A 27,632-nucleotide genomic window follows, 5' to 3' on the forward strand; every position below is an offset into this window, starting at 1 on the left:
ACAGAAGTGACTCAAACAAGAATAATAATACATTAAAGGATTTCGTTTTTGACATGAACAGTGTACTATTTCTCCATCCTCTTAAAGGGTAGTCCTTTCAGAACAAATATTCATTACACATACAGCAGGAAATATTTAAAGCCCATCAGATTATGTTGAAGATAAATGCTTATGCATTTCAAACTGGTTAGGGTTCAGCACACAGAATTAGAACACAGGTTTGTTACCAAAAAACATGTTCCCAAAACAAAACAATTGGATTGCTTTAAAATTTAGGAATGAGAAACAGAACATTGCCTCTTTCATCTAATATCAGAATAAAGGTAAAGAAAGAATTTTTCAGAAATAGTCACCTAATTTTCTCACCAATCTTTGATAGACAAGTAGAGATGGTAGGCTGCTCATTCATCAGAGGTTGCTGATTTGACATGAAGGATGTAAACAATTTGGTATGGTAAGGTAAAGTGAATTTGACATTTAAAATACTAAATAGATGCTCGCACATAAATTAAGAGCAGCTCCATGTGGATAACTTGTGGCAATCAATCACAGAGAAGTCTGGAGGCTTCGTGGAAAATCAGTCTATAGATAAAGTAAAAATTTTCCTGTGGATGATTAGCTGGCAACCAATGACAGCATCCCTTAAACTAGAGGAACCTTCTCTTTCTTCTAAGTTTCCCACATACTATCTCTCTCATGATATCATCACATTGTGTTGTTTTATGCCACATCACTCTGCATTAGACAATAAACTCTTCAATTCATGGGTCTTATGAATGGTCCATTTTCCAGGCCCAATATGTGCCATACACATCAGTCAATCGCTTTACAAGAAATGATTAAGCATCCATGGTCTACCAGGTACTATTTGGGCACTAAGGATACAAAGACAAAATGCAATGGGCTCTGACTACTAGGTATTCCCATTTCATCAAGGGAGACAACATATACATATTTAAGTATGTACAAAATAAATATGAAGTAATTAGTGGGCATGGTGTGGGTTTTTTTTGGGAGGGGAGGATGGCACTAATAAGCTGGGAGATCCAGGGAAGAAGACTCTCTGTAAAAAGAGGCATTGGGGTTGAGAATAGATGGAAGTAAAAGGTTCTGAGCTACACAAGGGAGGAGACAGTGCATTCCAGGTACCAGGTACAGCCAAGACAAAGACAGCTAAAAGATATATGGAAAGTAGAGTATGATCAGTCTGGCTAGATGGTAGCACCAGAAGGGAAGTGATATTCAACATGACTGTAGTTATAAGTTGGAGCCAGCTTGAGCAGGGACTTAAAAGTCAAATAAAACTTCTATTTATATTTAGTCCTAAAGGCAACAGGGCCCTTGGAGTTTATTGTTAGATTTATGCTTTGGGAAAAATCACTATAGCAAACAGGAAGACAATGGATTGGAATGGGGAGGAGAGTGGATAGTATTGGATTTGGAGTGAGAAGAGATCAAAGTTCAAATTTTACCCTTGCCCATGGCCTCTGAGTCTCAGTTTCCCCATCTGAAAGATGAGGCTAATAATTCTTGTACTGTTTATAACAATGAATTTGTTATGGGAACTATGAAATAATCTTTTTAAAGGCTTTGCACTTTAAAATGTAATATAAACACCTGCTATTATTTTTAATGAATATTTGTTTAAATTGATTCCTATGATAATTTTTTAAGCGAAATCACATTACAATTAGAATTAAAATATAATCCTCAATATCTTTCTCTATTCATGAATTCATGAATTTTGCTAACTATATTTCTAATAAGTAATAAAATATGAATGTCTTCCTGACAAAACACCTAATAAACCCTATTTAAAATCATGTTTTTTGAATGAAACTATTGCTACTTTGCAAATCAATCAGGTAGCTTTTGACTCATAAAAAATGCCAAGATGATTCTGAATTGTGTGCAAAATTTCTGATTTAAACTGTCATCTTCACACAATCAAGACTTGTAAATCAATAAAGCAGTATTTACCAAGTGCCCATTATGATGCTTGAATAGCTCTGAGCTAGGGATAAAAATCAAGATTTTCCTAAAAATATTTCAGTTCAATTCAATGAGCACATGCTGGGGACATATAGAGGTGGTCTCTGTTTGCAAAAGAGCTTACAATTCTGTTGTGTGCAACATGAACATAGTTTATTAAATATAACAAAGTAAATAGAAAATTATGGGGGGAATATCAGGGTAGGAAAGTGCTAATAAGTATAGGACTCAACAAACACTATGAAGAAATCAGTGTCTGGGGGCTGTTTTGAATGCACCTAAAAATTTCAAATGGGGTGGGGTAAGAAGGCATTCTTAGCAAAATGGTATGTCTCTTCAAAGGTAAGGAAGGAAGCAGGAAATGGGAAGAAGTGGGTCATCCTGGCTAGAATGTAGGCTATGTGAAGGAATGTAATATGAAAAATGTATGGAAAGATAAGTGGGAGTCACACTGGGAAGCAGTTTGTTTTGTCTTAATTGTAAAGTGTCTAAAACTGCTGCTATGCCCAAAGGGCTACCAAACTGGACACAGCCTTTGATCCAGCAGTGCCACTCCTGGGCTTGTGTCCCAAAGAGATCATAAAGGAAGGAAAGGGACCCATACATGCAAAAATGTTTGTGGCAGGTGTCTTTGTAGTGGTGAAAAAGTGGAAACTGAGTGGATGCTTATCAGTGGGGAATGGCTGACTAAGATGTATGTTCTATAAGAAATAATCAACAGGATTATTTCAGAGGCCTGGAGAGACTTATAGAAAGTGATGCTAAGTGAAATGAGCCCAACCAGGAGAACACTGTCTACAGAGCAAGACTGTGCGATCAACTACGATGGACTTAACTCTTCTTAGAAATACAGTAATGCAAGGCAATTGAGATGGAAAATGCCATCTGTATCCAGAGAAATAACTATGGAGACTGAATGTTGATCAAAGCATACTATTTTCATCTTTTTTTTGTTTTTGTCTTTTCTTTCTTGTGATTTTTCTCTTTTAATTTTTTTTCAAAACATAACTAATATTGAAATATGCTTAAAATGATTATATATATACACACACATATGTACACATATGTTACATAAATAAATTGCTTGCTATCTTGCGGAGGGAGATGGGAAGGAAAGGAAGAAGAAAAAAAATGGAACTCAAAATCTTACAAAAGTAAATGTTGAAAATTCTCTTTACATGTAATTGGAAAAAATAAAAACAATTAAATGGGGTGGGGGGGAGGAGAGATAAATTGGTCCGTTGTACACACATTTCTCCCCAAGCCCATTCTTCTTCCAGGTTTCCTTCTTTCTGCCAACTATCCTTCTAGTCACCCAGGTTTCTCCCTTAAATTTGTCATAGATTTTTCACTCACTCTCATTACCCTCCTTCTAACCTCCTGACAACTGGGTGCAAAATTCTACCTACCTCCATGACTTCTCTCTCATCCATTCCCTTGTCTCACATAGCCATTTTAGCTGGACTATTACAATAACTTCCTGAAAAGACCTCAAGCCCCTTTATCTTCCAATCCATCTTCCAAAGTAATATCTCTAAAGTCACTCAACTGCTCAAGAGCTTCAATTTAGAATTTGCCTTTAGAAAAAATACACCCTATCATTTGAACCCCTTCAGTGTGACTCCATCCTCTGTTTGCAGATTGTCTGTTCACTATTCCTCACATTTTACATTTCAAGTGAGTTGGCCAACTTATTTTTCTTGTATGTGTAGTTTCTATTTTTCATATCTATGCCTATGCCCGCCCTCTCTTCACTGGGCATGGAAAGCTTTCTACCTTACCTCTCTCTCAAAAGATTTCTAGCTTTCTTCCAAGTTCAGTGTAGGTGGTACCTCTTAATAAGAGGCCTTTAGCAGCTACACCCAAAGAATGAACACTGGGAAATGAATGTAAACTGTTCGCATTTTTTTTTTTTCCCAGGTTATTTCTACCTTCTGAGTCCAATTCTTCCCGTGCAACAAGAGAACTGTTCGGTTCTGTACCCATATATTGTATCTAGGATACACTATGACATATTTAACATGTATAGGACTGCTTGCCATCTGGGGGAGGGGGTGAAGGGAGGGAGGGAAAAAGTTGGAACAGAAGTGAGTGCAAGGGATAATGTTGTAAAAAAAATTACCCAGGAATGGGTTCTGTCAATAAAGTTATTAAAAAAAAAAATAAGAGGCCTTTACCCATTCCTGTAGTTGTTGGCATTCTGCATACCTCTCTTCCCTATGCTGCCTCCTGATATTTTGTATTTATTCTGTCTATAAGCATATCTAATCCATATACCTGTTATTTCTGTCTCCTCCCAAATAAAATGTAAACTTCTGAAAGTAAGGGGATGCTTTCCTTTTGACTTTCTATCATTGTTAACTAGCACAGTACTTGGCATACAGTAGGCACTCAATAAATGCCTGTTAAATTTACACCAACTAAATGACAGTGAAACCATACTAGTTTTCCTTTAGGCTACTGGGGTTTCTTTGGATTCTAAATCTATAATCCCAGAATCCAATTTTGAAAAATTACCTTGCCAGGTTCCCTCCCCCTCCAATTACATTAGGTTATTTGCTATTTTTTTTTTTTTTTTGCTATTTTCCTTGGAATTTCCCTGGAAATGAATATTTTCAGGTCTCTAAGCTGAAAGGGTTGCTAATTTGGCATAATCAATAGTCACCTTACTGATGAACAGTGGTATGCTAGAGAGACAACTGGGTGGGGTCAGTAGGATTCACTAACAGCTCAGTCACTCACCCACTGTGTGGTCTCAGGCAAATGAGTCTATCAGCCTGATTCTTTTCAAATGCCGAGACTGGGATAACACTCATGATCCTCAGATTTAGGAACTAAAAGGGACCTTCGAGGTCATCTCACCAACTTTTCCATCTTATAGCTAAGAAAACTGAAGCCCAAAGAAATTCAATGATTTTCTCTGGGTCAGATAAGATCCCCTGCACACTCATTCCTCTGACTCCAAACCCAGTCTACTTTCTATTGATTCAAACTACCTACATGATCTTTGAGCTCTAGAACGTGATTACTCTATTTACAATATCTATTCAATGAAGAGGCAAATAAATGGTAGGTGTGAGCAGGGTACATTACATCATAAATAATAACGTGTAAAAAGTGTTGTAAATGGCATCCAAGAAACGGGTAGTCATGTGGCAAGAAGGAAGGAGAAGGGCTCCCCTGGCATCTTTCTAATGTAGAGAGAATACAAGGAGGGAGCCCCCAGAATCGCTGGTGGTGCCCCATGATGAATATATACAAAGAATATAGACAAACATCACCCAGGATGGGCAGGATCTGCAATCCACATCATGAGCAGAGAATATTCCATTACGAAGATACTGATAAAAGAAAAAAAACCACCAAAAAAACCTCAACAAAAACCTCCAAGGCATTGTGGGTAAATGCTGACTCATGAGAGATGGATCCTTGCTAGTTCCAATTAGACTGGGAGGATAGTCTTCATTTGCCGGGTTGTTTCTAGGTCAATAGAACTATATTCAAAATTGATAGATAGGTGGCGCCAAGGTGGTTTAGAGTAGACAGAACATTGCCTGAGCTCTTTCTACTTTCCTTCAAATCAACACTAGATCAAGTCTCATAACGGATTTTGGAGTAACAGAATCCACAAACAGTCGGAATATAGTAATTTTCCACTTTAAGATATCTTAGAAGGACTTCAGGAAAGGTACCTGAGCAGGGAGAATGGTCCAGCACAGGTGCAGTGGGAGGAGACGCAAGGCATAGAGACTTTGTGCAGGGAATTAGCCAAATTACAGCAGCATTGGCTACTCTGTCCTGCTTCAGAAGGCCAGTGAATCAGCAGACCAGCTGTGAGACCTCCAACGCAACTACAGAAGGCAAACAGTGAGCCCCTGAACCCCTGCATAGTGTGAGACTTGGCCAGGCCCATCAAGCGCAGTAGGGAAGCCAGCAGTACCACCAGCCCCAGCCACCTTGTAGAGGAAGTTCAGGACAATTTCCCCAGTGCCCTAAGGAGCACACTTCAACCTTTAAAAGTGAGGAAAAAAAGTAAAAAGGACCTCTGACCATAAAGAGCTACTATAGAGAGAGGGAAGTACAGAATATAAACCCAGTAGAGGAGACTAAAAATAAAAATCCCCAAGGTGAAGCTTCAAAGGAGATTATGAATTTGTCTCAAGCTCAAAAGGCTCTCTTAAAAGAGTTCAAAAAAGATCTTATAAAAGAAAAAGAAGAAAAATGGTGAAAAGAAATGAGAGCTAAAGAAGAGAATTCTGAAAGTTTGGGGAAAATAGTCAACACCTTGGAAAAATAAGCACAGAAATTGACTGGAGAACAATTCTTTGGCAGAATAGAAAAAATACATACTGACAAAAACAACTTCTCCAAAAATAAATTTGGAAAAATGGAGAACATATATACTGAAGAAAACAACTTCTTAAAAAAAGTTGGTGAAATGGAAAAACAATTCCTTAAAAAACAGAATTGGCAAAATGGAAAAAAAATTCCACTGAACAAAACAACTTCTTTAAAAGTAAAATTGACCAAATGCAAAAGGAGGTAAAAACAACTGAAACAACTGAAAACAATAATTCACTAAAAATTTGAATTGGACAAATAGAAGTGAATGACTCAATGAGATACCCAGAATTAGTCAAACAAAATTTTTAAAAATGAAAAAAAAAAAAGAAGAAAATGTAAAATACCTCAGTGGAAAGTGAACTGACCCGAAACAATAGATCCAGGAGAGACAATCTAAGAATTATTGGACTACCTGAAAGCCATGATGAAAAAAAGAGCCCAGATGACATCTTTCAAGAAATCTTCAAGGGAAACTGCCCTGATGCCCTAGAACCAGAAGGTAAAATAGCTACTGAAAAATTGATAGCTATTAAATACTGAGATGGGTCCAAGTTACCTAACAGGCTATCTTTTTATAAAGATCTTTGGAAAACTGTGAGTTTAGGATGAAAGAATTTTATATGTAATTCAATTCCCTAATTTTTACAGGGGAGAAAACTGAGGCTAAGATCAGCTTGTTAAGTGGCTCATTCAAATTCTTAAGTGAAGTAAAAGGCAGAACTGTTTATTCAACCCAGTTTCGCATTCTATATCCAGCATATCACATTGCCTCTAAATGAAAAGGGCTCAGGAATAGGGTAAACATAGGTATTAATTGAAAACTCTCTTTTAGTCTTAGGGGCTGATTAAAAAATATGTTCTCCATATAATCCATGTGAATTTAATCCACTAAATTTTGGAAGCAAAGTCAATTCAAGGCTGGCAAAGTAAACTTGCGGGGTGAGATATCTTAGTGGTATTGAAGAGAGAGTACGTTTTTGCAATGATCCATACACCCATACACATATATGATATATATATGAAATATATATATATGATACAATATATATGAATAAGTATCCTCACTAATAACCACAGTAGACCTCTTTACCTCTTAATCGCCCCCCCCCCCAAGCAAGACCCTAAGATTCAAAGTCAACAAAGAATGCTGATCTGTGCAGAGGGAGAGGGGCTACAAGGAGAATTTTCAATACCAATGAAATCACAGGTCCAGATTACTCACTATTCCCTTATACCTATAAGAAAATACTTTGTGAAGATACTGTCTTCTCAGGGCCAGCTCACTGTTCCTCATGTGTCTCTTTACTCTAACTCCCAAGTCTTCCCTTCTGTAGCCTATGTCCTCCTTCCCTCTGGGGCCATTATGTTCTCTGCCCTCACATCCTAACTATTCAAAGCTACTTCTTGCTGTTGGGGGAAAGGATGAGTCACATGTAAAATAAAGGGGTTATACTAGAGGATCTGAAATCACTTTTAACTCTCCATTTGCTGGGACAGTGGATACGGTGCAAAGCCCGAAGTCAGGAAGTTCCGATTTCACATCTGCCCTTAGACACTTAGCTATGCAATGCTGGACAAGTCATTGAATCTATTTTGCCTCAGTTCCCTATCTGTAAAATAAGCTCAAGAAAGAAATGGTAAACCATTCTAGTATCTTTGCCAAGAAAATCCCAAATAGGGTTATGAAAAGTCAGATATAACCAAAACAACTGAACAACCATTACCTCCGAAATAAGTTAAGTTGTATTACATTAGAGATTTTGATACCTGCTCAATATCTATTACCCTTCCCAAGGGTTTGTAGGATCATAAAATAAGAGCTAAGAGATTTGAGAGGTCTCCTAGTTTATCAACTTAATAGTACAGATGAGAAAACTGAGACCTAGAGAAATTAAATCACTTGCCCAGGATCACAAAGTCAGAAAGTATCAGAGATGGGATTCAAGTCAGATCTTCCTGAACTCTAATTCAACATTCTGTTCACTCCTATTCACAATCTGAGAACTAAACCCTTATCCTCCAATATAAAATTTCCTAGCTGCTGAGTGAAATGAGCAGGACCAGGAGATCATTATATACTTCAACAACAATACTATATGATGATCAATTCTGATGGACGTGGCCGTCTCCAGCAATGAGATGAACCAAAACAGTTCCAACAGAGTAGTAATGAATTGAACCAGCTACACCCAGTGAAAGAACTCTGAGAGATGACTATGAACCATTACATAGAATTCCCGATACCTATATTTTTGTCTGCCTGCATTTTTGATTTCCTTCACAGGCTAATAGTACACTATTTCAAAGTCCAATTCTTTTTGTACAGCAAAATAACTGTTTGGACCTGTATACTTATATTGTATTTAATTTATACTTTAACATATTTAACATGTATTGGTCAACCTGCCATCTGGGGGAGGAGATGGGGGGAAGGAGGGGGAAAATTGGAACAAAAGTTTTGGCAATTGTCAATGCTGTAAAATTACCCATGCAAATAACTTGTAAATAAAAAAGCTATAAAAAAAATAAAGAATGATACCTTAAACAAATTTAAAAAAATAAATAAATGAAATTTCCTAGCATCAGACAGAGAAGACATATGTGCACAGAAGTCTTCCTAAGGGTCCCTCTCACCATACTATATTGGCAAAGTTGGCATTGGTCATATAAATGAGGTAGGACTCCTAGGCCTTGGAGTCAGCCCTGATGCTTAGTAGTTATGTGATCTTGGGCAAATTACTTTTGGGGGGCTTCAAATCTCTTATCTTGAAAATGGGGCTTCTGCCACTCTATTTACTTCAAGATTATCATAGAAAATAGTTAGGAAAAGTGTTAGAAAAACAAAATGCTATTGTAGATTTAAGTATACATTACTTTACTTAAGTAATATAGCCAAATAGTTTGTACAAAATACAAATATTTAATGTGTAAGTTATTTAATAAAAGATTTTACTTAATAAAATTCTTAGAATCCCTTTGTTCAAGAAAATCCACTTACTAAAAATCAGGGCATATTGTGGCATAGTGTACTGGAGAAAGAGCTGAAGTGAAAAAAGCGGAAAGGATCTAGAATCAGGAGATTTGGTGGAAACTTTGGGTGTTTTCACTAACTCTATGATTAGCCCTGGGTAAGTTCATTACTTTCTTAGTGTCCTCATTTTAAAAATGGGAATATTAATATTAGCACTACCTACCTCACAGAATTATTGTGAGGAAAGAATCTTGTAAATTTCAAAGTACTGTTTATATTTCTTAGTATTAATTATAGGAAAGATATACCTACTAGCATTTAATTTTTCATTGGGGAAGAATAGAATAAAAAAGCTTTTCATTTTTCAAAAGAAATGTTTAGGAAAAGATTTTTGTACTATTTATGTTTATATCTATATTTCCTTCACAGATGGGCAAAAAGGGGAAAAGCCCATCACATCAAGCCTATAAAACTTTCACTATTAAAACCATGTTAGTTCCCAAGTATATGATGATGTGCTTTGCCTGTAACAATGCCTTTTTGTTTTTCAGTTCATGGGTTCATAGAAAGATGGTGATACTCAGATTCTGTGGCAGAACACATCATTACATTGGCCTGTGTATAAGGCCAAAACACTCTAATAGCCCCCAGACTCACTTCCCCCCAGCAACAGACTTATGTTCTTTATAATATTCCCAGATTGAAAGAATGATTTAAATGCCTCAGTGGGGTTAATTTTTTCATGTGGGAAACATATGCAGCAGTTAAACTGGCATATACTATAACTTCCTATCATACTGAGGTTGGGAAAGAATTAAACTCCAGTTACAGTGAAAGGTCAATAAAGAGAGGAAAAAATAAACTTTCCAAGCCACAATTTGCATCTTAGAGGAAATAGGAAAATGCATATTACTCTCACTTAAAGGATTATAAGGTATAAAATCTAATTTGTTTCAGGTGAGACTATTTCTAATATGAACTGGAAAAATAACAAAAATCCAGTAAGTACAGGTTTGCATTATTTTTTAAATTTCAGATATGGTGGAACAGATTGAGATTTGCTTTTCTTTACAATAAAATGGGAGAGAAGACATTTTTTAGACAATGACCTACCTAGGTTAAGAAAAAAAACAAAATCCAGCCAACTTTCCTGCAGAGAACTTAAGTGGTCACAGCCATCAAGGAACATTCAGATGGGTGCCCCTAATGAGACAAAGCCTAATGAGAAGGATGCTGTATCTTTAAGAGTAAATTTTTTTCTAATTCAAAAAGAAAACCTTTAATATTCACTTGTATTTGTTACAACTGAGTTGTAACAAAGGCTGATAGTAGATTTTTTAAAATAAAACTTTCATTCCTAAGCTGAGGTTCAATTCTACTTTGGTCATACAAACATACAGCTTTAATTAGAAGTAACTTGGTAAGGCAATAAGAAAAATGGACCTCCTAACAAATCTTAAGGCTATATCATTTAAAACATACTTAATATTTCTTTGAAATGTGTACTCATTGAAAATACTGCTTTCTTAATACTGTCCCCTTAAGAAAAAAGCAGCAAATCCCATTCTACCTCAAAAAAGAAAGAAAATCTGCTTCAAAAACCCCTATATTGTTTGCTTCCGGGAGCAGCTATAAAGTTATACACTATAAAACTCCAATACTCACAGTGTTAAATTCTTCCTGCAGCTTTATTTACATTTTTCTTCAGCAACCTCTTAGACCAAGCCAATCCATTCAAAAAAGTAGTGAGAATTTTTGTTTTTGTTTTTAGTACATTCAAAGGCATTTGAATATGGGTTCTAGGAGGGCAATCCAGTCCCAGAATCGAGAGAGGATTTTTTTAAATTGCCCTTTGGGTGACCCTGCTCCTCTGAAGGTCAAGTGCGCTATCCCTTGTAACCAAGGAGGCAGAGCTGCCTGCTGGGCTCCTGCTTGTTGGCCAGCTGCTGGAGCAGTTTGTCTAATAATGCGATTAATTTCTTCTGGAGGAGCAGCTCTTCTGGCAAGCCTCTGCTCCTCACCTGCCCTCCTGCCTCTACCCGGATAGACATCCCTCAGACAGCAGCCCTTCTTGGCACGGAGAAGGTGGAAAACAGAAGGCTAGCCTAGGGAGGCTCGGACTAGCTTTTCATTATTCTGGGACACAATAAGGAAGAAACAGAGTCACCATGTTCCCCTCAGTGCATCTTTATCTGAATAGTTCATTAAGCTAATGGATTTAAAGAAACAGGATCCTTTACAAATCCCAAATCCCTTTCAAAGATGAAGTCACAAAATCAGCTGCATTACTACAGAGCCACCTACACGGAGAATTACAGAATGGGAGAGCAGAAAATGACTTCAGAGATCAGATTACAATAATCCTCCAACACAGACATGCGCACAGACACAGGTGCGCGCACACACACATACACACACACAAATGGACCCAGGACAAGAGTAACTTGCCACACACTGAGTCATGGCAGAGTCAAAGTTGGAAGCAAGATTCCTAGGCTCCCAGAGCAGTGGCCTCTCTCTTACCCAACGAATATCAGCCTTCTCCTGAAAAGGGTGTGTGTGTGACTATTTGCCTTAATATTATGAAAAAATTTGGTTCATCACAGTGAGTATTGGAAAATTATAAAATTAAATGAACCCCCCACAGATATTTAGAATTATGCTTGGATATATGGAGGGGTTTTAGATATATGTCATTTTGTATGGTTTAAAGGTAAAGAGATGAAAGCAATATGACCCTTGGGATTGGGAATGGGAAAGAATAAAAGCCTTAAATTTTCTGCATTTAGTCTACATTATGATCACTTAATGGAAAAAGATAGAAGACTGATTCATGCCAATGCCGTGAGATGTAAATATTTACAATTTACTAATACAATCTTTTAGATGAAAAAAGGGGGGGGAGGTGAAGACAGGGAGAAAAAGTGTTGGTATCAAAGTGTTTTAATTTGTATATAAAATGTTTCAAAAGTACAAATGTATTTGAAATCTTCTTTTCCCTTATTTTCAAGGAAAACTGTAAGACTCTGTCAAAAGGAGGGAAGGTTGTATTTCCTTTTCTTTTTTTCCCCCTAAGGAGAGAATGTTCTACTTTTATTTAGTACCATTAAGATCTCAGGCTTCTTTTGAGTATTATTACTTTGATGATGGATGCATGACTTCACTGATATGGGTATTCAGAATCTCTGAGCCATTTAGTTCAATCTATGCCGGGACTAGAATTCCATCTAAACAAATCCTAAGTGGTCTCTAGTCAGGGGAACCATAGAACCACTACCATTTGGGCAGCCCATTTCAGTTCTGGGAAGCTCTGTTAGAAAGTTTTTCCTTAGACCAATAAGCCTATGGATCTGTGGTCTGCAGTCACATTGATATTAATAACACCTCCCAACAAGACCAACTGTGTTCCACTGCTGCCTAAGAGATTTCAACTCATGTACTCATTTAATGTGACTCATATCCATTATCTTCCTATAAATCTATCAAAAAAGTTCCATCCAACATTCTGGGGGCTTTCTTCCTGTTCTTTTCACGTTGTGTGGATTTCAATAGAGTATTCACTGATTCTTCCTCACTTGCACAATGACTGGTCCATCTTTCTTACATACCCAATAAGAAAGATGGCTTTGATGCTTTGATGACATCCTTTATAATGCTTCTCCAGGATAATTTCTCATTTGTAATGTTTGTTTATGCCCACCATGAGCCTCTCCACTGTACTTTGTATGATATCAGCTTCATTTCTTCAGAGGCTGAGTTATTCCAAGATACCTAGTAATATAACTCCATTAGAAGAATAACTAGTCTTAAAAAACAGGTCTTGTATCGCAGGAAGCACAGAGTTATTAAGATAACTAACTCTATGAAGATAATCCAACTTGGTCTCTTCTTGTCCAATTCTGGGCCCAGCTCCCCAATTCTGTACATATATCTATCCAAGCTCCATGGGTGGTCTATACAACTAGTGGTGCAACAGAGTTTCCTCAACTGTAAAATGGGAATCATAAAAGCACCTACCTCCCAGGATTGTTGGGAGGATCAAATAAGATAATATCTATAAAGTACTTAGCACAGTGCATCCATATCATGGATACTGAATAACTGTTTTCTTCTTTCTTATCCCAATGTGGCCATGATGTGTTGCCAGGTGGTGCAGTGTATAGAGAGCTGGACTTGGGAGCCAGGAAGATCTTCATTCAAATCCTACCTTACTTATTAGCTGCAATATGACCACTGTCTGCCTCAGTGTCTTAATTTGTAAAATGGGGATAATAATTGTGAATATCTACTGAAAGAACAAATAAAATGACTTACAAAGTTAAAGAACTATATAAATGCTAACCAGGGAAGCTAGATGGTGCCACAGTGCACCGAGCACCAGGCTCAGAATCAGGAAGACTTCTCTTCCATGGTTTAAATCTGACCTCAGACACTCACTGGCTGTGTGACGCTGAGCAAGTCACTTCACCCTGTCTGCCTCCATTTTCTCTTCTGTAAAATAAGCTGCAGACGGAAATGGCCAACACCTGTAAACCTTTGCCAGGAAAGCCCCAAACTGGGTCACAAAGAGTCGGGCATGATTAAAATGACTGAAAGACAGCATGAACACCAGTGATTCTTCTTCATCACTTTGCCCTTTCCTCTATGGTTAGGCTGAACTTTCTTAGTGACTATGGACCTTAGGAAGATGAAGAAGGCAAGACTTACCAGAGAAGATAGTTGCTTTTTGGGGAGCAACTAGTGGGAATAATTCCCAGGCTGCAAAAGGGCACATTTATCCTTGAAATCAAGGAAAACTTCCTAAAAATTAGAGCTATCCAAGAAGAAATAATGTGGCCCCAAGCCAGAGGCCCAGTCCTCCTAGTGCCACAGCAGAGCTGCCAGCTCCAGAAGCCCTATCACAGAGGGTCAATGACCAGGCCCTTGGCCCTCAGCTCCAAAAGTTTGGGACCATGACCCCTGCACCCTAGAAGCAGAGCTCAACTTGAAAAATCAGCAAATAGGCTGGAAGGTAAGCAATTAAGAAAAAAAAAAAGGTTGTAACTATAGAAAACTATTATGGCAACAAGGTAGAGAAAAACACAAACTCAGAAGAGGACAACAGTGCCAGAATGCCTACATGCAAAGCATCAAAGAGTAATATGAATTTCAGACAAAATATGTCCTTCTGGAAAAGCTCAAAAAGGATTTCAAAAAAATCAAATAAAAGAGGTTAAAGAAAAAATGGAAAAAGAAATGAGAATTATGCTAGAGAATTAGGGGGAAAAAAGTCAACAACTTGGCAAAGGAAGCACAAAAAATGGAAGAAACCAATTCCTTAGAAAGAGCAGAATTGGCCAAATGGCAAAGGAGGTACAAAAGTTCACTGAAGAAAACAATTCCTTAAAAAAAATAATTCTTCATGGGGGCAGCTAGGTGGTGCAGTGGATACAGCACCAGTCTTGAAGTCAGAAGGACCTGAGTTCAAATCTGATCTCAGACATTTAACAACATTTCCTAGCTTTGTGACTCCTGGGCAAGTCACTTAACCCCAATTGCCTCGGGGAAAAAAAAAAAAGAATAACTTCAAATGGAAAAGGAGGTAAAATAATTCCATAAATATTAGAACAAGTAGAAACTAATGATATTATGAAACACTGAGAATCAATCAAACAAAATCAAAAGTATGAAAAAATAGAAAAAAAAAACTCACTAGAAAAACAACTGACCTGGAAACTAGATCCAAAGATAAGAATTACTTGACTAGCTGAAAGCTATGATTAAAAAAAAAAAAAAAAAAAAAAAAGAGCCTTGACTATTAAGGAAAATTGCCCTGATATCTTAAAACCAAAGGGTAAAATAGTAATTGAAAGACTACAATAATCACCTCCTGAGAATGACCTTAAAATGAAAACTTTCAGAAACATCATTATAGTCAAATTCTAGAACTTTCAGGTCAAGGAGAAAATACTACAAGCATCTAGAAAGAAACAATTCAAATATCAAGAAGTCAGTCAGGATTAAATTGGATTTAGTAGCTTTTACTTTAAAGGATTGGAAAGGTTTGGAACATAATATTCCAGAAGGTAAAGGAGCTTAAATTATAGTCAAGAATCAACCATCCTGCAATACTGAGGATAATCTTTCAGGAGAAAAAAATGGACATTCAATGAAATAGGAGCATTCTTGATGAAAAGACCAGAGCTGAAGAGAAAATTTAATTTTTAAATACAAGATTCAAGAGAAGCATAAAAAAGATAAATAGGGAAGAAAAAAACACCAAACATGTTAATGTTAAACTGTTTACATTCTTACATAGGAAGATAATATTTGGAACTCATTAAGAACAATATTCTTTAAAAAAAAAAAAAAGAATATTCTTTAATATTAAAGGAAGGAAAAGGACCCACAATTGCAGAAATGTTTGTGGCAGCCCTTTTTGTAGTGGCAAGAAACTGGAAATTGAGTGGATGCCCATCAAATAGAGAATGGCTGAATAAATTGTGGTAAATGAATGTTATGGAATATTATTGTTCTATAAGAAATGATCAGGAGGATGATTTTAGAGAGGCCTGGAGACACTTACATGAACTGATGCTGAGTGAAATGAGCAGAACCAGGAGAACATTGTATATGGCAACAGCAAGATTATACGATGGTCAATTCTGATGAATATGACTCTTTCCAACAATGAGATAACTAATGTCATCTACCCCCAAAGAGAGGACTATGGGAACTGAATGTGGATCACAATATAACATTCTTACTTTTTTTGTTGTTGTTTGCTGGCATTTTGTTTTCTTACTCATTTACTTTCTTTTTTTTAATCTGATTTTTCTTGTGCAGCAAGAGAATTGTATAAATATGTTTATACATATTGGATTTAACATATATTTTAATGTTTAACATATACTGGATTGCTTGCCATCTAGGGGAGGGAGTGAGGATAGGAGGAGAAAATCTGAACCACAAGACTATGCAAGAGTCAATGATGTCAAATAATCCACGCATGTTTTGAAAGTAAAAAGTTAAAAAAATTTAAATTAAAAAAAAAAAGAGTATCTCAAATAATAAAATCAACTAGAAGAAGTATATATAGAGGGCATGGGTATAAACTGACTTTGTTGAGATGATATAAAAAATTAAGGTGTGAGAAAGAGAATTGTGCTGGAAGGAAGGGAAAGGGAGCGGCAGAAAGTGGTAAATTATATGACATGAAGAGTAGATAGAAAAAAAAAGGAAAGGAATGAGTATTGTTTGAACCTTACCTTCCCTGGATTTGACTCAAAAAAAGGAAATAAAACACACATTCAGTTGTCTAGAAATCTATCTTATCTTAAGTAAGAGGAGGGAGGGACAAGACAAGGAAGGGATGTGAGAAGGAAGAGCAGAATGAGACAGGCCTGGATTAGAAGGAAAACTCTGTTGAGGAGAGATAGAATAAAAAGGAGAGAGACAAAAAAAGCATAAATAGGAAAAATAAGATAGAGGAAAATACACAGCAATCATAACTGTGAATGGGATCATTCATAAAATAGAATGGATTAAAAACCAAAATCCTAAAATATGTTGTTCATGAGAAACACACACACAGAGTAAAAATGAAAGACTAAAGTAGAATTTATGATGCTCCAGCTGAAGTAAAAAGAGCAGGGATAGCAATCGTGATCTCAAAGCATAAGCAAGAACAGATCTAATTTAAAAATATAAGGAAGTTAAGTATCAAAAACAATGAAGATTTTTACTACTTAACATATATACACCAATGATATAACATGCAAATTTCTAATGGAGAAGTTAAATTAGTTACAAGAGGAAATAGCAAAACTATACTACTGGGGTTTCTCAACTTCACCATCTTAGAATTAGATAAATTTAATCACAAAATGAACAAGAAGTTAAAGAAGTTGAATAGAATTTTAGAAAAGTTAGATATGCTAGACCTTGAAAAAAATTGAATGGGGAAAGTACTAAAGTACTGAATTAAGTACTATGACATTATTTTCTTGGGAAAAATTCCCTAAAATAAGATTTGTAAAATATATTAACTATTCATTTTTTTAATTGTATTATGGAATTTTAAAGTATTAGTTTAAGCCGTTCTTTTTTTTTTTTAATATTTTTTAAATTTTATTTTATTTAATAATAACTTTGTATTGACAGAATCCATGCCAGGATAATTTTTATACAACATTATCCCTTGCAATCGCTTATGTTTCGTTTTTTTCCCCTCCCTCCCTCCACCCCCCCCCCAAGATGGCAAGCAGTCCTATATATGTTAAATATGTTGCAGCATATCCTAGATACAATACATATTTGCGGAACCGAACAGTTCTCCCGGTGCACAGGGAGAATTGGATTCAGAAGGTAAAAATAACTCGGGAAAGGCCGTTCTTTTTTAATACAATTATAGCCAGCCTTGTACACTTTGAACTGTTTCTATACCTTTGCATATAGTTTACATGACATTATCACGCTCTAAGGCTTATTTTCAGAGAAACCCTAGGAGAAGAGAAACAGCATAAGGTTAACAAAAAATACGCAGGAGTGTATAAACTGGGATTTGGAATTCCATATGAAATTAATTAGCAAGAGGACTTGGAGCAGTCACTTAAATCTTCTGGGTTCAGTGTTCTTATCTAGATAGAAAATAAAGGAGCTGGATAAGATGATGAAAGGCTTCAGTATTACCTCTAACAAGCAACATAGTCTCTCTGAGCCTCAGCTTCTCCATCTGTAAAAATATATCAGAGCCATTTTGAGACACTTTTCAAAAGACAGTGTTCAGGTAAAGAATTATACACTTTTTTTTTTTTTTAAATCTTAATCCTATACTGCAACATATTTAACATATATAGGACTGCCTGCCATCTTGGGGTGGGGGGGGAGGGAGGGAGGGAAAAAAACGAAACATAAGTGATTGCAAGGGATAATGTTGTGTAAAAATTATCCTGGCATGGATTCTGTCAATACAAAGTTATTATTAAATAAAATTAAATTAAAAAAAAAAAAAAGAAAAGAAAAAAAAAATCTTAATCCTGAGATTACATTAGTATAGGAAGTTCCCATTAAGGAACTACCTCTGCTAGTGAAGACTGAACCTGGCTTTGCATCTTTCTAGTCATGGAGAGTTTCCTAGAACACTGAGAGGGTGAGTCACTTGCCTGGGGTCAAAGAACTAGTAGATGTAAGAGACAGTACTAAACTTCAGGTCTGCTTAGTTTCAAAGCTAGAATGTTGGATATAGAAAGCATGGTAGTTTAGTAAAAAGAAACTAATCAACAAATAGTTATTAAGCACCTAGTGTATGCTAATAATTATATTAATTTTCAGGATACAAAGACAAAAAATCCTTTTTAAGAAGGTTATATACCACTGTAGGGAAACAACATGTGCAAAGAATAATTATAACATATAAAGGATAAAACAAAGAAATTTCATGAGGGAAACTAGGTGAGAATTAGGAAAGATCTCATGAAGGATATGGCACTTGAAGTGAGCTTTGAAAAGAGAAAGGGATTCAAAAGGTGAAAATAAGAAGGAAATATAGTATATGCATGGAGGAGAGACTGTTCAAAAAATGAACATGAGAGATGAAATCTTATCTGAAAGGATTATCAAAAGCCAATCAATTTAGTTATAAAGTGAGGTGGGGAATGATGTGTAATAAACTGAGAAAGGTGAGCCAACCCCAGATCATGACTACCTTTAAATGCTCAGAGGAGCTTCTATTTTATTCTAAAGGCAATAAATAGCCTTAAGAACGAGTCACATATGCTTATTAAATGGGAGTTTTCTGTAGAGATCACTGTGTCATAGAAAATTCAAAACAAAAAAACAAAAACCAACCCAACAACAAATCACTTTTCTGAAAGTAGAGCCTTATAAAATAAGGAGGGAGGAAGAATATTCAGATGATCAGCATGTTGGAGGATTCCCAGGATATTCTAACTGAGATCTAATAATACGGTTTAACTAATAGGTTTTGAACCTATTAGTTCAGTCCTATCAAGGTCAATCCACTGTCACTTCTGGCTTAGAGAACTTAGGCAGCCAGAGAGTAAAAAGAAAACTGACACATCCTAGATCACACTAGCCTATACCAGGAGAGCACATACTAAGAATGAACAGGAGGAGAGGCTAGGAGGAAGAGCAGAGCCCAGACAATGCTGGCAGTATTAGGGTCCGGAGAGTGGTAGGAGGAAGGTTCACAGGGTCAGTACCAGTCCTGGGTCAATGACTGTGCTGCTCCAGAATCCATGCCAAGTATAATTTCAGATTCACTGTCCGAACTGTTTTTAGAGAACACAGACTTAAGTACATGATATGCATAGGAAATTATAAGAGCTCAGGGCCATGAAAATAGCACACGAGTTGTAGATGGGCCTTGGTCAAATTAGTAGTGGTATCTTCTATGTCAAGTGTCTAAGGTTGGGTTTGAACTCAGGTCCTCTCCCTTCCAGGACAAGTATGCTATCCACTGGCTCACCTAGCTATCCCTAATTTGAATTGTTTTGGGAAGACTCTGTTAATTACCTGGCAGGATAAGATATCAGACACTGAAGGGTTCTTTTTCAAACTAAACTGACCAGCATTCCAATTCTTCTGCAGAGAGCATAACTCCGTTGGACTGGCCACACTCTTCTAATGCTAAATGTACACTTGCCAAAAAAATTATTTTATGGAGAACTCAGACAGGAAAAGTGCTCACAAAATGGTCAGAAAAATCGATACAAGGACACTCTCAAGGTCTATCAAGAAATTTAGATAATCTGATTGTAGATAATTCTACAGTTTGGATTGTATGACATGGGAGACATGGGAGACCCTGACACAGGACTGTCCGGCACGGTGTGCCCTCATCAGAGGAGATGCTGTGCGCCATGAGCAAAGCAGAATTGAATTAGCCTAAAGGAAACATAAAATGAGCAAGACTAGAAAAGCTATCCCCAAACATCCATAGAGACTATTTATGCCCCACCTGTGGCTGAGCACTCCGAGCTCATATTGACCTGACACATCGGACATGCTGCACCACAACTCTAACATAGTGAGGTCATTTTGGTCCTCTGAGAACAAAGGACAACAACCAATAGTGGCTTTTACAGAGGAGTATTTTTGTTGACGTTCTGACTCCATAAGAGCTTGTTTAATAGAATTATATGTCCGATGAATTCCATATAATCAATATGCATTTGTCTAACTGATTAACCCCAAGTATACAGGACAACTATAATTGAGAAGAATTGGAAAATTAACTAGAGTAAAAAAAAGTACAAGAATAATAACAATATCTTCTAGGCTAGGGTTTTTCAGACTAGCACCCTTGTCACTACTGGGAAAGGGAAGGTTCCTCATTAATAGAATTTGGGAGAAGTTGAGGTTTCCTAGCCACTGTGGGCTCTCTTTCCTCCTTGGCTGTGGTTTCTAGGGATTGGACCACTCTCAACCTGTTTCCACATATATATAAAATTAGGAAAATGCTAATAGCACACACCAGATGATATCAGATGACACCTAGGATAGAGCTTAACCGTTTCCACTGCTGAGTCTAGAATTGTGTGACCCTGGCAAGTCACTTAATATGTTTGTCTCAGTTTCAAGTGTTAAATAAGCATAACAGAACCTACCTCATACTAACTCAAGTGGCCATTCATCCCATATATCCAATTAATTGTTGAATGCTGTTGTTTACTACTTTTGACAATATTCTTCACATCCAAACTCTTTTAGAGCTGTGTTCCAATTCAGAATCTGGTTTACGGCAAATTTCCTCCCTTCTGCCTCCAAGCCCCTGCAATCCTTTAGATTTTCCTTAAGGGCAGATGGAAGTTACTTATCTTCTCAATCCCAACGGTAAAATCAATAATAAACTCTTCTGTTTAGCTTTTATAGCCAAGTCCTGCACAACTTGGTCCCAATCTATTTTTACAGCAACCTCTTCACATATCCTTCTTCTTCCTCTCCCACTCTACCTGCCCCTAAACAGGGCTCATACAACACTCCATCTCTGGCCTTTTTTAAATCTTAGTTTCCCTCTCTGTAAAGACTATAATTATGTCATAGGACTATTGTGAGGATTAAACAAGATAATGAATAAGGAAGTATTTTTACTGTAAAGTATATTCTCCTGTTTAAGAAGCTTGAGACACCTTGTTGCCATTAGGATAAAATACATATGTACTCCTTTAAATTTTCACTTAAAACCCTTCACAGTCTGGCTCTAACCTGTCTTGTTAGATCAATTGCATTCTATTCCCCTTTAGGCTATCTATAAGTTCGAGACAAACTGGCATACTTACTATTCCTTATACATAATATTCAATTCCCTTAGTACTTTAAAAAAGTCTATGTACAACCATTTCCCCATGCCTGGAATGCTTTCACTCTTCACCTGCTTCCCAGAATTTCTTTCTACAACATCTAGTTGAGATGTTAGCTCCTATAGGAGCCCTTTTCTGACCCTCCCTTCCCCCTAAGTGGAACCTTTCTTCTATCCTCTGAAATTCCTTTGTATATATTTTATATTGAATTGTCTGGGTACAAACTGTTTTCCCTCAGTAGACAATAAGTTCCTTTTGGGCAGGAACTGTTACATTTTTGTCTCTGAACCCAGAATGCTTAGCACAGTTCCTTTTAAACACAATGTACTTACTTAGTAAATAGTTTTTGAATGAATGAAATGCATATTTCTAGTCCTGACCTTTCTTTAAACTCCCTCTGATTTAAAGTTGCTTATTTAATATTTCTACCTAAACATTTGTCCAATACCTCAAACTTAATTATGGCCCAAATAGGGTTCATCCATTTTCCAATGATTAGCTCACAGTAAACACTAACTAATGTTTGGTATACTGAATTCTCTCTAAAATCTGCCCTTCCTAAATTCTCTTTCTTACATTTTTCTAAACACCCAGGCTAAAAGATGTGGAGTGATCATTGACTCTTCCCATTCATTCATCTACACTCTTTACCCCATCATGCCCTGCCAACTAGTTACCAAGCCCTGTCATTTCAAAATGTCTGGCATTTATCACTTCCTTTCTATTCCCACTGTAGCTACCAACTGTAATCCCTAATCATCTTTTACCTGTAGTATTATAATAGCTTTCTGGTTTCCCAAGCCTTTAGTTTTGCCTTTGTTCAACCCATTCTTCATATTCCTACCCAAATAATCTTTCTAATGCTCACATTTCATTGCAAAATGTCCCTAAAGTGTCTTCCCATTTCTGACTTGTCTAAGTGACAACTTGAGTCTGTTCCTTCATCTACCCAATGCGGATAATAACTTTTACACCATTAAATTCCTAGGGTTCTTGTGTGAAAGAGTTTTCTAAAATTCACATTGCTATTTGAATGCAACCCATATTATTATAAAATACCAACTCCTTAGTTTGGCATATAAAGCTAATTAGTCAGAACTCCAAATTACCCTTTCCAACCCTATTTTATGGGTCTCCCTTCTTGAACACACTGCATTTTATAAACTTGCTGTTTCCAGATCTCAGATTTTGTGCATGAACATGGCAATCAGAATGGGAATGTGCCTGAATGTCCCCCTTGCCTAGGAAAGATTTAATCCCCATCTCTATCTATTAAAATCCTTTCTCCTTGTGGTCAGATGCAATGACACTACAGAATAGTGAATGGGAGTCAGGGGAGAGGGGGAAGCACAAAAACAAACACATGTCAGTTATTCTGGTTTGCTGAGTATATTCATTTCCCTACTATTCCTTGAGAAAAACATCCATTGATAGAAAATTTCTAATTTCCTAAATTGATACCCCCAATTCCCAGCATTTGGCCTCATAATTTAGTAATTGCTTAATGATCCTTCTTCATTTCAGTTTAATTGAATAAAAGTTTTACAGATAGGTACAATTTTGTTATGATACAGTATATGGAAATTAATCATGTAGAAGTAGCCAATTATCCCTTCCTCTTGTTTTCCCTTCTTGAAATGCTTTATCTTTTCTCTTCTGCTATCTGTGATTTTGTGTATTTCAAATTAAAATTGTGTAAATAAAACCTAAATAATCAAGAATAGAAAGAATGCAGAAAACTGGTAGGCGGGAGGGACTTTCATAGATAGTCTCTTAAATAGAATGGGATTGGTTTGGAATATTGCTGTGTTAGAAGAAACAGTGAGCTAGTTGATTTAGAAAAGCATGTAAAGGCTTAGATATGTGAAGGAACATGCCGTCTACCGTCAGAAAAATGAATGACAAGTGGAAATAAATATTGTATGATCTTATATATGTGTGTATGATTATATAGATGAATATGTGTCAGGTTAAATCTCTGGGTCCTCAATTCTTTACTCTTTTTTTTTTTTTAAATTCTTTACTCTTTGTTCTGTTCTCAGGCAGGGCATATTTTGCTCCCCAAGGTCACTTGATCTTCTCCCTGCCCCCTCCCAACACTCACTTTTTTCTTTCTTTCAAATTTCTGGGCTTGACACCATCAAGAATGCTTAAGGTTTCACGAAGTCTGATCTTCAATTAAACTAGAAATATCACTGTAAAACTAAGGCTTGAATTATGCAATTCTTGCACTGCAATGGAGACTAGTTAGATTGTATTCTATTACTTGCATTTATAACAGAAAAGACAGAAAGGATTAGGGTTTTAATCAATTGTTTTTCCAGCAACTCAATAATATATATTTTTTTAAGTTTTAAATTTTATTTTCAATAAATACAAAGAAAAGAAAAAGAAAAACATTGTCATATACACAGCAGAACATGAAAGGATTCAATATAAAACAATAAATTTCCATTTCAAGAAAACTTATATCGTTTTCAAAACTGTCCACTTTTTCTCTGCTTCCTTGTAGGTTTTCTGTTGTTTACTTTTTTATTTTAATTTTTCCACTTCCACCCTTTCCAAAGAAGGCTACAATTAAACGCAGATATAAGGATAATATATATACATATATAATATATATACACACACATTTACTTATGTACACAGATGTCTATATATATATATATATATATATATATACACACACACCCCATATTTGAGTGTATACACACATATTCATCTATATAATCATACATATATATATATATAAGATCATACAATATTTATTTCCACTTGTCATTCATTTTTCTGAGGGTAGACAGCATGTTCCTTCACATATCTAAGCTTTTACATGCTTTTCTAAATCAGCTAGCTCACTGTTTCTTCTAACACAGCAATATTCTAAATCAATCCCATTCTATTTAAGAGACTATCTATGAAAGTCCCTCCCGCCTACCAGTTTTCTGCATTCTTTCTATTCTTGATTGTTTAGGTTTTATTTACACAATTTTAATTTGAAATACACAAAATCACACATTTTACACTTCAACAGTGCTCTCACATTATAATATGGTTTAAAGTCATATTTCCTTTACATCTCCCCCCCTCCCCATTTTTTTGAAGTTCCTGACTTTTTGTTCTTTCAAATGAACTTTATTATTTTTTCTAACGCAGTAAGATAAATTTTTAATAACTTAACTGAGATGTTACTACATAGTTTAGTTTGATAAAACTGTCATTTAAAAAATTATATTGGCTTTACCTACCCATGAACAATAAATATACTTTAATTATTTAGACCTAACTTTTATCATGTAAAGTGTTTTATGTTTATATTTATATAGTTCCTGTGTCTGTTTTGTCAAGTATATTGTTAGATGTCTTATGTTGTCTAGTTATTTTAAATGATCTAAAACAATGGCTTACATATCATGTAGTTTCCCTATTTTTCTCTTTTGATTAAATGTCTTTTAGCTTTAACTTTAACATCATGATTACTACACCTTTTTTTTTCACAGTTAATTCTACTTCTGACCTTTATTTTATATTTGTGTATATCTCTAATTTTTATAGCATTTTCTGAAAGTAACATTGTTGACTTCAAGTTTTTAATCTGTAATCAATTTCTATTTTATGGGTAAATCTATCCCATTCACATTCTAAGATATAATAACTTGCTTCAAATTTTCCTACCATCTATTTTTCCTCACTATCTTTCTTACCCTATTCCTATCCTTTTTCAGTCCTCTGCTTTACTCCTACCCATTACGTTGCCTTCTTATTCCTTAACCTACTCACCCCTCCAAGAACCCCTCCCTTACTCTCTCTCCCAAGCTATCCCCTTGCCTTCTTGTTTCTTTCTGAATTATGACTTTTATACATACATTTTTTTATATGTATGTTGTTCCCTCTTTAACCCAATCCCAAGAGTTTCAGCACTATCCACGCTTCCTTCTACTAGCTTCTTTTGTATCAATTTTTTCCTTTTTTTGTCTCAATCTGTATGAAATAATTGTTCCTTTTTATATCTCAACAGTTGTATTTTTAAGAATCAACCCATCACACTCAACTCAACCTAAGCCTTTCTTTCAAAATACCCCGCCAAAATGAGTCATAAAATAACTGAAAATAATTTCATATGTAAGTAAATGATTTGACCCTATTGAGTCTCTTATTATTGCTTATATTATTATATTATATTATATATGTCCTTGGTTGATTTATATTTCTCTGGGATATTATGTATCATATTTTCCCTTAAGTTCTTCTCTTTTCATCACAAATACCAGAAAATCTTTCCAGTTCATTAGTCTTTTTTTTTTTTTTTAATTTAAATTTAGGATTATAGTTAACTTTGCTGTTAACACCCTCTAGGTCATAACTCTGGTTATTTTCCTCTACAAAACATAGCATTCCAAGACCTAAATCCTTCAGTGTAGTAGCTGTTAGGTCTTGTGTTGTACTTATTGTAGCTCTCTAATAAAATTTTAATTTTCTTGTTGCTTCGAAACTTGGCTTTGACATCCTGTAAGTTTTCTTCCTGAGATCACTTTCAGGTGGTAGTGCCATAGTAGATTTTTTCTATTTCTACTTTGCCTTCTTGTTCTAGAACTGCAGGGCATTTTTTCTTGATAATTTCATGTAATATTGCAGCAAGTTTCTTTTTTAATCATAATTTTCAGGTAGTCTGACTATTCTTACATTATTTCTCCTCAATCAGTTCTCTAGGTCTGTTGTTTATCTGATGAGACATTTTACAATCTCTCCTATTTTTCATTCTTTTGATTTTATTTTATTTCTTTTTGTCTTAGGGTATCACTAGCTTCTCTTTGGTCAATTATAGTTTTCAAGAATTATTTTCTTCCTTAAGTTTTTCAAGGCAGTTGACTTCCTTTTCAAAATTTCCTTGGATTGCTCTTTTTTTTTTTTTTTTTCCCCAAATTTTTCCTCAGTCTCTTTTATTTGGTTTTTAAAGTCCATTTTAAGTTCTTTCAAGAAACCATTTTGTGCTTGGGACCATTTGATGTTTCTCCCTGAAAACGGAGTGGCATTTTTACTTCATTATCTGATGCCTGTGAATATGAACTCAATCCTCTCCATCCCCATAGTAACTATGTATAGTTTGGTTCTTTCTTCTTTGATGGTCATTAAAAAAATTTTTATAAGCTATTAGTGTGATTAAGTTTTAGTCCTAAGATATGGGGAATAATCCTCAAGTCCTATTATTTCCTGTAGTCTGTCAAGGGTCTCAATCTTGGGCTCTGCTCTCTACACTTAAACCATGGTGTAATCCCAAATCCTGCAAATGATCTTATTTCCTGCTGTCCCTTTAGTGGTTGCAAACTACAGCCATCCTCTCCGCCTTAGAACTGACACCAGTGATGGCTCACCTGTAAGTGCCCAAAACTAGCAAGAGTCCATCTTCCTCCCTGCAGGTGTGTGCTAGTTCCTTCTCCCCTGCTGTGGCCCAACCAGGATTTTCTGGTCAGCACAGTTGTATCTGGTATCTCTTGATAGTAGAAGGTCCTTCACTCTTGTACTTAGCCTTCAGACCTCCACACTATCTGAGAGATTAAAGTTTCCAAGGAGTTTCCCAAACCCCAGCTGCCCACAGAGCTTGTTTGCTGATTTCAGAGTTGGCCTGAAGGTGTTTGCACTTCACTCAGGCCAAACCTTTCTGCTTCAGGAGGACAGGTCTTTTCTGGGGTCTTCTTAGGTTGTTTTGGGAAAGGACTGGCCTCTGACCACATTAAGGTCAACAAAATCATTAGCTATGGCCACTCCAAGCAATGATGAGCTAAAAGCTAGGTACAACAATCTCTCACAGCTGAATTTCTATTTTTGATAATTTTGTATGGCCCATAAATGGATATTTATAATATCCAAATGGTCCTTGGCAGAAAAGAGGTTCCCCACTCTTCATCTTAATAGAACTACTTTACCCTAAATTTGGTGTATTTTTCCTGTTCCACCATGGAGGAAATTTGGAGGGTTGAACAGACCTATTCCATCATCTTCCCAGAATTTTCCAATAATGCTTT

The 27,632-nt window shown here is 36.0% G+C and overlaps 1 protein-coding gene across 2 annotated transcripts in view; it reads right to left on the reverse strand.

Annotated features, from left to right (window-relative positions):
* Nucleotides 1-27,632, reverse strand: part of NR2C2 (nuclear receptor subfamily 2 group C member 2) — a 115,541-nt gene that overhangs the window by 46,790 nt on the left and 41,119 nt on the right. The gene's annotated exons all lie outside the window — the stretch shown is intronic.

Source organism: Antechinus flavipes, chromosome 1, assembly GCF_016432865.1.
Source record: "Antechinus flavipes isolate AdamAnt ecotype Samford, QLD, Australia chromosome 1, AdamAnt_v2, whole genome shotgun sequence".
Taxonomy (NCBI): Eukaryota; Metazoa; Chordata; class Mammalia; order Dasyuromorphia; family Dasyuridae; genus Antechinus; species Antechinus flavipes.